Source organism: Scyliorhinus torazame, chromosome 4 (assembly GCF_047496885.1).
Source record: "Scyliorhinus torazame isolate Kashiwa2021f chromosome 4, sScyTor2.1, whole genome shotgun sequence".
Lineage (NCBI taxonomy): Eukaryota > Metazoa > Chordata > Chondrichthyes > Carcharhiniformes > Scyliorhinidae > Scyliorhinus > Scyliorhinus torazame.
In genome coordinates this window covers 132,489,204-132,500,493 of record NC_092710.1, presented here as the reverse complement: position 1 = coordinate 132,500,493, position 11,290 = coordinate 132,489,204, and positions in this window count along the sequence as shown.

Genomic DNA, 11,290 nt, shown 5'->3' with positions numbered 1-11,290 from the left:
CACGCCTTCCATCACCGACGAATAGAAGCTGAGCCTCCTCCACGCACGGGTGAGCCATTGAATCTCTGTTCAACTCGACGGGGCCTCCTCCAACGCAGATGCCCTCACGATGCTCGAACGCCTCCATGTACGGCCCGTGAACGAGGTCTACGCACGACACATCTTCACCACTCGCCGCCAGCATCCCGGGGAGTTGCTAGATGACTACCTACGCGACCTCAAAGCCCTTGCACGCAACTGCAATTACCAGGCTGTTAAAGCCACTCAGCATATGGAACTCGCCATCTGAGACGTCTACGTGGCGGGAGTCCGGTCTAATTACGTGAGATAGCACCTACTCGAAAAGGGGGCCCTGGACCTGGATCAGACGGTAAAGTTAGCCTCTTCTCTGGAAGTGGCGTTCCAGAACCTTACCGCATTCCCGGCTGACCACGCAACCCCCTCGTGGACCCCCGACCACAGACTACCCCAGGCCTGTGCCGCGCGGCCGCCCGCCTATCATGGGGGGCTACCCTGCTATTTCTGCAGCCAGTCCCAACACCCCCGGTAGCACTGCCCGGCCCGCAACACGAACTGCAGCAGCTGTGGGAGAAAAGGACATTTCGCCAAAGTCTGCCTGGCCAGGCCTAAGAACTCTAACTCACAGGCCCGATCCTCAGACTCACAGGCCCGCAGACCCCGCATCGTGGCAGCGTGTCTGCCGACTCCGCCCCCCTCATCAGCCTCGTGCTATCAGTGGGAGCAGCCATCTTCCAGTCCTCACAGCACGTGCGACTCACGGGGGCCGCCATCTTGGCCATCCTCCCCCACGCGGCCGGCCACGTGCGACTTATGGGGGCCGCCATCTTGGATGCCATCTTCCTCGCCGCCTGCCAAGCTCGACCAACGGGGGCCGGCATCTTAGCCGCCACCTGCTACGCTGCTCGACACGTACGATCAACATGGGCAGCCATCGCGGAGCCGCCCCAGCACCTCCGACCACGCCGGCTACCCGCAACTCAGCGCGGTCACCCTGAACCAGTCGCGACCCAAGCACATCCGGAGCTCCATGGTGACTGTCCTGGTTAACAGGCACGAGACGCCTTGCCTCTTCAACTCCGGGAGCACAGAGAGCTTCATTCACCCGGACATGGTAAGACGCTGGTCGCTCCCAATTTTCCCGGACCACCAAACCATCTCCCTCGCTTCTGGGTCGCACTTGGTGCAAATCCAAGGGTGCACTACCGCAACCCTAGCAATACAGGGCACCAAATACGCAAACTTTAAATTATATGTGCTCCCAGACCTCTGCGCTCCTCTCCTATTGGGACTAGATTTCCAATGCAACCTCAGGAGCCTAACTCTGAAGTTCAGGGGGTCCCTACCCCCACTCACCTTATGCAGCCTCGCGACCCCAAAGGTCGACCCTACCCCACTCTTCGCAAACCTCACCGCCGACTGCAAACCAGCCGCCACCAGAAGCAGGCGGTATAGCATACAGGACAGGACTTTTATCAGGTCCGAGGTCCAGCGTCTCTTGCGGGAGGGAGTCATCGAGGCCAGCAATAGCCCCTGGAGAGCTCAGGTGGTGGTCGTAAAGACCGGGGTAAAGAACCGGATGGTTGTAGATTACAGCCAAACCATAAACTGGTACACGCAACTCGATGCGTACCCCCTTCCCCGGATTGCAGACATGGTAAACCAGATCGCACACTACCGGGTATTCTCCATGATGGATCTGAAGTCTGCATACCACCAGCTCCCAATCCGCCCGGAGGACCGCCACTACATGGTTTTTGAGGCAGACGGCCGCCTTTTCCACTTCCTCCGGGTCCCCTTTGGCGTCACGAACTGGGTTTCGGTGTTTCAAAGAACAATGGACCGAATGGTGGACCAGTACGGGCTGCGGGCCACGTTTCCGTACTTGGACAATGTCACCATCTGCGGCCATGATCAGCAGGACCACGACGCCAACCTCCACCGATTTCTCCAAACCGCCCAAACCCTCAGTCTCATCTGCAACAAGGAGAAATGCGTTTTCCGCACGACCAGATTAGCCATCCTCGGCTACGTCGTGGAGAACGGGGCCCTAGGGTCGGACCCTGACCGTATGCGCCCCCTCCTGCAACTCCCTCTCCCTCACTGCCCCATGGCCCTGAAGAAGTGCCCCGGGTTCTTTTCATATTATGCCCAGTGGGTCCCCAACTATGCGGACAAAGCCCGCCCACTAATCAAGGCCACCATCTTTCCACTGGCGACTGAGGCCCGCCAGGCCTTCAGCTGCATCAAGGGGGACATCGCCAAAGCCGCGATGCGCGCGGTGGACGAGTCCGTCCCCTTCCAGATGGAGAGCGACGCATCAGAGGTCGCTCTCGTCGCTACCCTCAATCAAGCAGGCAGACCGGTGGCGTTTTTTCCGCGCACCCTCACCACCTCTGAAATTCGACACTCCTCGGACGAAAAAGAAGCCCAAGCCATCGTGGAAGCCGTATGGCACTGGAGGTACTACCTCGCTGGTAGGAGGTTACCCTCATCACCGACCAACGATCAGTAGCCTTCATGTTCGACAATACGCAGCGGGGCAAAATCAAGAATGATCAGATCTTGAAGTGGAGGATCGAACTCTCCACCTATAATTACGATATAGTATATCATCCTGGGAAGTTCAACGAGCCCCCAGATGCCCTGTCCCACGGCACATGCACCAGCACGCAAGATGACCTCTGCCACCTGGGGGTCACCCAGCTTATCCACTATATCAAGGTCCACAACCTGCCCTACTCCACCGAGAAGGTCAGAGCCATGACCAGGGACTGCCAAATCTGCGCGGAGTGTAAGCCGCACTTTTATTGACCAGATACGGCCCACCTGGTAAAGGCATCCCGACCCTTTGAGCTCCTCAGTATCGATTTCAAAGGGCCCCTCCCCTCCAATAACCGCAATACATATTTCCTCAATATTATTGATGAGTTCTCCCGCTTCCCCTTTGCAATCCCTTGCCCCGATATGACCACGTCCGCCATCATTAAAGCCCTACATAGTGTCTTCACCCTGTTTGGTTTCCCCAATTATGCCCACAGTGACCGGGACTCATCGTTCATGAGAGACGAACTGCGTCAGTACCTGCTCAATAAGGGCATCACCTCGAGCAGGACTACCAGTTATAACCCCAAGGGAAATGGGCAGGTGGAGAGGGAGAGCGCGACGGTCTGGAAGACTGCCCTACTGACCCTGCGGTCCAGGAATCTCCCAGTTTCTCACTGGCAGGAGGTCCTCCCTGATGCGCTCCACTCTATTAGGTTCCTACTTTGCACGGCCACAAACGAGATCCCTCATGACCGCCTATTTGTTTTCCCGAGGGGATCCACCTCAGGGGCCTCGCTTCCGTCCTGGCTGAAGACACCGCGGCCAGTCCTACTCAGAAAACACGTCAGGAGCCATAAGGCCGATCCTCTGGTAGGGAGGGTCCAGCTCCTACACTCCAACCCCCAGTACGCTTATATCGAACACCCCGATGGCCAACAGGATACGGTCTCCCTCCGGGACCTGGCACCCGCCGGTTCCACCACCACCACCACCACCGCCCCTCTACTATATCCCGTCCAACCTACCATGATCAGCAACCCCCGCCCCTTCATGGCTCTGCCCGGCATTCCCCCTTCACCACAGGAATGAAGCTCCAGAAGAGACGCTCCCGGAGTCCATGTCTGTACCCGCACCGGCGCCCCCACTACCGATGCCAGCACGGATGAGCTCAACACCCGGGCCAGCACCAACGCCAGATCTTCGGTGGTCACACCGAATAATCCGTGCGCCGGACCGGCTGAACTTATGAACCCGTCACCCCCGCCGGACTTCATTTTTTTAACAGGGGGTGAATGTGATGAATGTATTAAACCAATAATCCACCACTGTATCAGTACCATGCTTTGCCATTGTATTTGCATCTATGCTATGCTGTTGCCCTTGTGGGCTCCACCTATGGGCCATTGTCTGGCATCATCCATAGGAGAACATGTTGGGACACGTATGGGCTCCGCCCATGGCTCCACCCCTTGAGGTGGGTATAAAGAGCAGTCGACCTGTAGGCGGCGCACAGTACTGTATCAGTTGTAGGCAGGCACTGTTCTAAGTTGATTAAAGCCACGGTTTACTTTTACTCTTGTCTCGAGTGAATTTTTTTTTTTTTATAAATATTTTATTGAAAATTTTGGGTCAACCAACACAGTACATTGTGCATCCTTTACACAATATTATAACAGCACAAATAACAATGACCTATTTTATAAACAAACAAAACAAAAACAAAAAATGAATAAATAATAAATAACAAAAATGAAAACTAACCCTAATTGGCAACTGCCTTATCACAAGTAACACTCTCCAAAAATATAATTTAACAGTCCAATATATAATTATCTGTAGCAACGACCTATACATATTATACAGTGTATATTAACAACCCTGAGAGTCCTTCTGGTTCCTCCTCCCCCCGCCCTCCCCCCTCCCCCCCCCCCCCCCCCCCCCCCGATCCTGGGCTGCTGCTGCTGCTTTCTTTTTTCCATTCCATCTATCTTTCTGCGAGGTATTCGACGAACGGTTGCCACCGCCTGGTGAACCCTTGAGCCGACCCCCTTAGAACGAACTTAATCCGCTCTAGCTTTATAAACCCCGCCATGTCATATATCCAGGTCTCCACCCCCGGGGGCTTGGCTTCTTTCCACATTAACAATATCCTGCGCCGGGCTACTAGGGACGCAAAGGCCAAAACATCGGCCTCTCTCGCCTCCAGCACTCCCGGCTCTTGTGCAACCCCAAATATAGCCAACCCCCAGCTTGGTTCGACCCGGACCCCCACTACTTTTGAAAGCACCTTTGTCACCCCCATCCAAAACCCCTGTAGTGCCGGGCATGACCAAAACATATGGGTATGATTCGCTGGGCTTCTCGAGCACCTCGCACACCTATCCTCCACCCCAAAAAATTTACTGAGCCGTGCTCCAGTCATATGCGCCCTGTGTAATACCTTAAACTGAATCAGGCTTAGCCTGGCACACGAGGACGACGAGTTTACCCTGCTTAGGGCATCTGCCCACAGCCCCTCCTCGATCTCCTCCCCCAGCTCTTCTTCCCATTTCCCTTTTAGTTCATCTACCATAGTCTCCCCTTCGTCCCTCATTTCCCTATATATATCTGACACCTTACCATCCCCCACCCATGTCTTTGAGATCACTCTGTCCTGCACCTCTTATGTCGGGAGCTGCGGGAATTCCCTCACCTGTTGCCTCGCAAAAGCCCTCAGTTGCATATACCTGAATGCATTCCCTTGGGGCAACCCATATTTCTCGGTCAGCGCTCCCAGACTCGCGAACTTCCCATCCACAAACAGATCTTTCAGTTGCGTTATTCCTGCTCTTTGCCACATTCCATATCCCCCATCCATTCCCCCCGGGGCAAACCTATGGTTGTTTCTTATCGGGGACCCCCCCAAGGCTCCAGTCTTTCCCCTATGCCGTCTCCACTGTCCCCAAATCTTCAGTGTAGCCACCACCACCAAGCTTGTGGTGTAGTTCCTCGGTGAGAACGGCAATGGGGCTGTCACCATAGCCTGTAGGCTAGTCCCCCTACAGGACGCCCTCTCCAATCTCTTCCACGCCGCTCCCTCCTCCTCTCCCATCCACTTACTCACCATTGAAATATTAGCGGCCCAATAATACTCACTTAGGCTCGGTAGTGCCAGCCCCCCCCCTATCCCTGATACGCTGTAAGAATCCCTTCCTCACTCTCGGGGTCTTCCCGGCCCACACAAAACCCATGATGCTCTTTTCAATCCTTTTAAAAAAAGCCTTCGTGATCACCACCGGGAGGCACTGAAACACAAAGAGGAATCTCGGGAGGACCACCATCTTAACCGCCTGCACCCTCCCTGCCAGTGACAGGGATACCATATCCCATCTCTTGAAATCCTCCTCCATTTGTTCCACCAACCGCGTTAAATTTAACCTATGCAATGTGCCCCAATTCTTGGCTATCTGGATCCCCAGGTAACGAAAGTCCCTTGTTACCTTCCTCAACGGTAGGTCCTCTATTTCTCTACTCTGCTCCCCTGGATGCACCACAAACAACTCACTTTTCCCCATGTTCAATTTATACCCTGAAAAATCCCCAAACTCCCCAAGTATCCGCATTATTTCTGGCATCCCCTCCGCCGGGTCTGCCACGTATAGTAGCAAATCGTCCGCATACAAAGATACCCGGTGTTCTTCTCCTCCTCTAAGTACTCCCCTCCACTTCTTGGAACCCCTCAACGCTATCGCCAGGGGCTCAATCGCCAGTGCAAACAATAATGGGGACAGAGGGCATCCCTGCCTTGTCCCTCTATGGAGCCGAAAATATGCAGATCCCTGTCCATTCGTGCCCACGCTCGCCATCGGGGCCCTATACAACAGCTGCACCCATCTAACATACCCCTCTCCAAAACAAATCTCCTCAACACCTCCCACAAATAATCCCACTCCACTCTATCAAATGCTTTCTCGGCATCCATCGCCACTACTATCTCCGTTTCCTCCTCTGGTGGGGCCATCATCATTACCCCTAACAGCCTCCGTATATTCGTGTTCAGCTGTCTCCCCTTCACAAACCCAGTTTGGTCCTCGTGGACCACCCCCGGGACACATTCCTCTATTCTCATTGCCATTACCTTGGCCAGGATCTTGGCATCTACATTTAGGAGGGAAATAGGTCTATAGGACCCGCATTGTAGTGGGTCCTTTTCCTTCTTTAAGAGAAGCGATATCGTTGCTTCAGACATAGTCGGGGGCAGTTGTCCCCTTTCCTTTGCCTCATTAAAGGTCCTCGCCAATACCGGGGCGAGCAAGTCCACATATTTTCTATAGAATTCGACTGGGAATCCATCCGGTCCCGGGGCCTTTCCCGCCTGCATGCTCCTAATTCCTTTCACCACTTCCTCTACCTCGATCTGTGCTCCCAGTCCCACCCTTTCCTGCTCTTCCACCTTGGGAAATTCCAGCCGATCCAAGAAGCCCATCATTCTCTCCCTCCCATCCGGGGATTGAGCTTCATATAATTTTTTATAAAATGTCTTGAACACTCCATTCACTCTCTCCGCTCCCCGTTCCATCTCTCCTTCCTCATCCCTCACTCCCCCTATTTCCCTCGCTGCTCCCCTTTTCCTCAATTGGTGTGCCAGCAACCTGCTCGCCTTCTCCCCATATTCGTACTGTACACCCTGTGCCTTCCTCCATTGTGCCTCTGCAGTGCCCGTAGTCAGCAAGTCAAATTCTACATGTAGCCTTTGACTTTCCCTGTACAGTCCCTCCTCCGGTGCTTCCGCATATTGTCTGTCCACCCTCAAAAGTTCTTGCAGCAACCGCTCCCGTTCCTTACTCTCCTGCTTCCCTTTATGTGCCCTTATTGATATCAGCTCCCCTCTAACCACCGCCTTCAACGCCTCCCAGACCACTCCCACCTGGACCTCCCCATTATCATTGAGTTCCAAGTACTTTTCAATGCACCCCCTCACCCTTAGACACACACCCTCATCTGCCATTAGTCCCATGTCCATTCTCCAGGGTGGGCGCCCTCCTGTTTCCTCCCCTATCTCCAAGTCTACCCAGTGTGGAGCGTGATCCCAAATGGCTATAGCCGTATACTCCGTTCCCCTCACCTTCGGGATCAACCCCCTTCCCAGCACAAAAAAGTCTATTCGCGAGTAGACTTTATGGACATAGGAGAAAAACGAGAACTCCTTACTCCTAGGTCTGCTAGATCTCCACGGGTCTACACCTCCCATCTGCTCCATAAAATCTTTAAGTACCTTGGCTGCTGCCGGCCTCCTTCCAGTCCTGGACTTCGACCTATCCAGCCCTGGTTCCAACACCGTATTAAAATCTCCCCCCATTATCAGCTTTCCCATCTCTAGGTCCGGAATGCGTCCTAGCATCCGCCTCATAAAATTGGCATCATCCCAGTTCGGGGCATATACGTTTACCAAAACCACCGTCTCCCCCTGTAGTTTGTCACTCACCATCACGTATCTGCCCCCGTTATCCGCCACTATAGTCTTTGCCTCGAACATTACCCGCTTCCCCACTAATATAGCCACTCCCCTGTTTTTCGCATCTAGCCCCGAATGGAACACCTGCCCCACCCATCCTTTGCGTAGCCTAACCTGGTCTATCAGTTTCAGGTGCGTTTCCTGTAACATAACCACATCTGCCTTAAGTTTCTTAAGGTGTGCGAATACCCGTGCCCTCTTTATCGGCCCGTTCAGCCCTCTCACGTTCCACGTGATCAGCCGGGTTGGGGGGCTTCCTACCCCCCCTTGTCGATTAGCCATCCCCTTTTTCCAGCTCCTCACCCGGTTCCCACGCAGCTGTATCTCCCCCAGGCGGTGCCCCCCCCGCCCATCCCCTCCCATACCAGCTCCCCCCTCTCCCCAGCAGCAGCAACCCAGTAATTCCCCCCTCCCACCCCCCCCCCCCGCTAGATCCCCCGCTAGCGTAATTACTCCCCCCATGTTGCTCCCAGAAGTCAGCAAACTCTGGCCGACCTCGGCTTCCCCCCGTGACCTCGGCTCGCACCGTGCGACGCCCCCTCCTTCCTGCTTCTCTATTCCCGCCATGATTATCATAGCGCGGGAACCAAGCCCGTGCTTCTCCCTTGGCCCCGCCCCCAATGGCCAACGCCCCATCTCCTCCACCTCCCCTCCTCCCCCCATCACCACCTGTGGAAGAGAGAAAAGTTACCACATCGCAGGATTAGTATATAAAACTCCTCTTTCCCCCCTTTTTAACCCCCCTCTTCGCCCCCCACATTCGCCCCACCACTTTGTTCAAACGTTCTTTTTAATAACCCGCTCATTCCAGTTTTTCTTCCACAATAAAAGTCCACGCCTCATCTGCCGTCTCAAAGTAGTGGTGCCTCCCTCGATATGTGACCCACAGTCTTGCCGGTTGCAGCATTCCAAATTTTATCTTCTTTTTATGAAGCACCGCCTTGGCCCGATTAAAGCTCGCCCTCCTTCTCGCCACCTCCGCACTCCAGTCTTGATAAACGCGGATCACCGCGCTCTCCCACCCACTGCCCCGAGTCCCCCCCGCCCATGCAAGGACCACCTCTCCATCCTTAAAACGGAGGAATCTCACCACCATGGCTCCGGGAATCTCTCCCGCTCTCGGTCCCCGCGCCACCACCCGGTACACTCCCTCCACCTCCAACGGACCCGCATGGGCCCCCGCTCCCATCAACGAGCGCAGCACCGTGCTCACACATGCCCCGACGTCCGCTCCCTCCGCACCCCCAGGAAGACCAAGAATCCTCAGGTTGTTCCTCCTCGCGTTGCTCTCCAGCGCCTCCAACCCCTCCACACATCGTTTCCGATGTGCCCCATGCGTCTCCGTCCCCACCACCAGACCCCGCACACCGCCCTCACCCCCGGCCGCCTCCGCCCCCACGACCCGAAGCTCCCGCCCCCGGGTCCCCCGCTCCCCCCCCCCGACCGCCCGCAGCATCGGGGCCAACAGCTCCCTCCCCACCTCCCCCCTGAGCTCCTCCACACAGCATTTCAAGAACTCTTGTTGTTCAGGGTCCCATGTTAAACTGCCACCTTCCGACGCCATCTTGGTTTTTGCTTGCCTTCCTTGCCGCTGTTCTAAAGGATCCACTGCAATCCGGCCACTTTCTCCTCCTTTTTTCATCCGTATCCAGGGGGGATTCCCTTCTGGTTTACCGCACAGTGTTTTTAGCCGTCAAAATTGCCGTTGGGGCTCCTATCAAGAGCCCAAAAGTCCGTTTCACCGGGAGCTGCCGAAACGTGCGACTCAGCTGGTCATCGCCGCACCCAGAAAGTGTCTCGAGTGAATTGATGGTCGCATCAAACAGGTGGATGTGTGGAGGAAAAAGGGTGCAGGAGTGCTGGTAGGAGAGAGTGACCCACCGGTGTATGGAGTCGAAGACCTGAAGCGGTCGCAAAAGAGGGGAAGAGACTGCAAATGCTGGTGCGGCGCCTGAGACACACGTGGAGAAGGCAGAGGGGCAAGGAGCAGCCCTGCTGGCTCAGTGGTCAACAGAGCAGCTGGTGGGCTTCCTGAACAGGAAGTTCACCCAGCAACGTAAGGAGAATCTGGAGGACTTGGCCTGGGGAGTGGACTCGACTAAGGCGGTGATCGACCGCATGGGGATGAGGCTGGAGGCCCAGAGTCTGGCGATCCAGAAGATGGAGGAGGTGGCAGGGGAACATGAGGAGCATCTCACCTCAATGGCAGCGGAGAAGGGGCTGATGCAGGATCAGCGGAAATGGCTGCAAGACAAATTTGAGGACCTGGAGAACCGGTCACGCAGGCAGAACCTACGGATCATGGACCTAGTGAGGGAGCAGATGCCGGTGCGGGAGTGGGGAGAATGCTGGAGAAAGTGCTGGGAGAGGGAGCATTTGCACGCCCTCTGGAAGTGAGTCGCACGCAAAGGGCGCTAATGAGGAAGCCCCAGAGCAACGAGCCACCGAGGGCGATGCTGGTGCGAGTGCATCGATTCCTGGACAAGGATCAGATCTTGAGGTGGGCCAGGCAGACTAGGTGCAGCACCTGGGAGGGAAGTGAAATCCTCCTGTACCAGGAACTAGGTGCAGATTTGGCCAAGAGGAGAATGAGCTTCAATAAGGCTAAGGCGGCCCTCTTCAAGAAGGGGGTGAATTTCAGGATGCTGTACCCCGCATGCTTGTGGGTGACCTATGGAGGCCAGGAACTATACTTTGGGACGTCGGAGGAGGCGATTGAGTTTATCAGAGAAAATGGACTGGCAGGACAAGAAGGACATTAAACTTTGGTGGCGATGCTTTGGCGCTGTGTTTAAACCATGTTTGTGGCCATTGGTTTGCTTCAGGTTTGTTTCTGTTCTTTGTTGGAAGATGCAGGGGTTGTTCTATTCGATTGGGCTTGGGGTGGGGTTGTTTTTGTTTGCACTAGCAGGTTGGTTGGACGGGGGGAGGGGAATCAGTGGGGGGAAGGATGCTAGGCTCCTTCCCCTTCATGCCTCCCCGTCATGAATCCCGCCTGGTCCTCCCCTATCACCCCTGGCACACAATCCTCTATTCTCAATGCCAAGATTTTAGCCAATAGTTTGTCATCTATATTTAGCAGGGAAATCGGCCTATATGACCCACAATGTGTCGGGTCTTTTCACGCTTCAAAATGAGGGAGATCGAAGCCTGCAAGCAGGGTGGGCTAGTTCATGGAAGCACAGTGGGGGGTGAGCAGATGGTTAGTGGGGGGATGGGGCTAGGGATTGT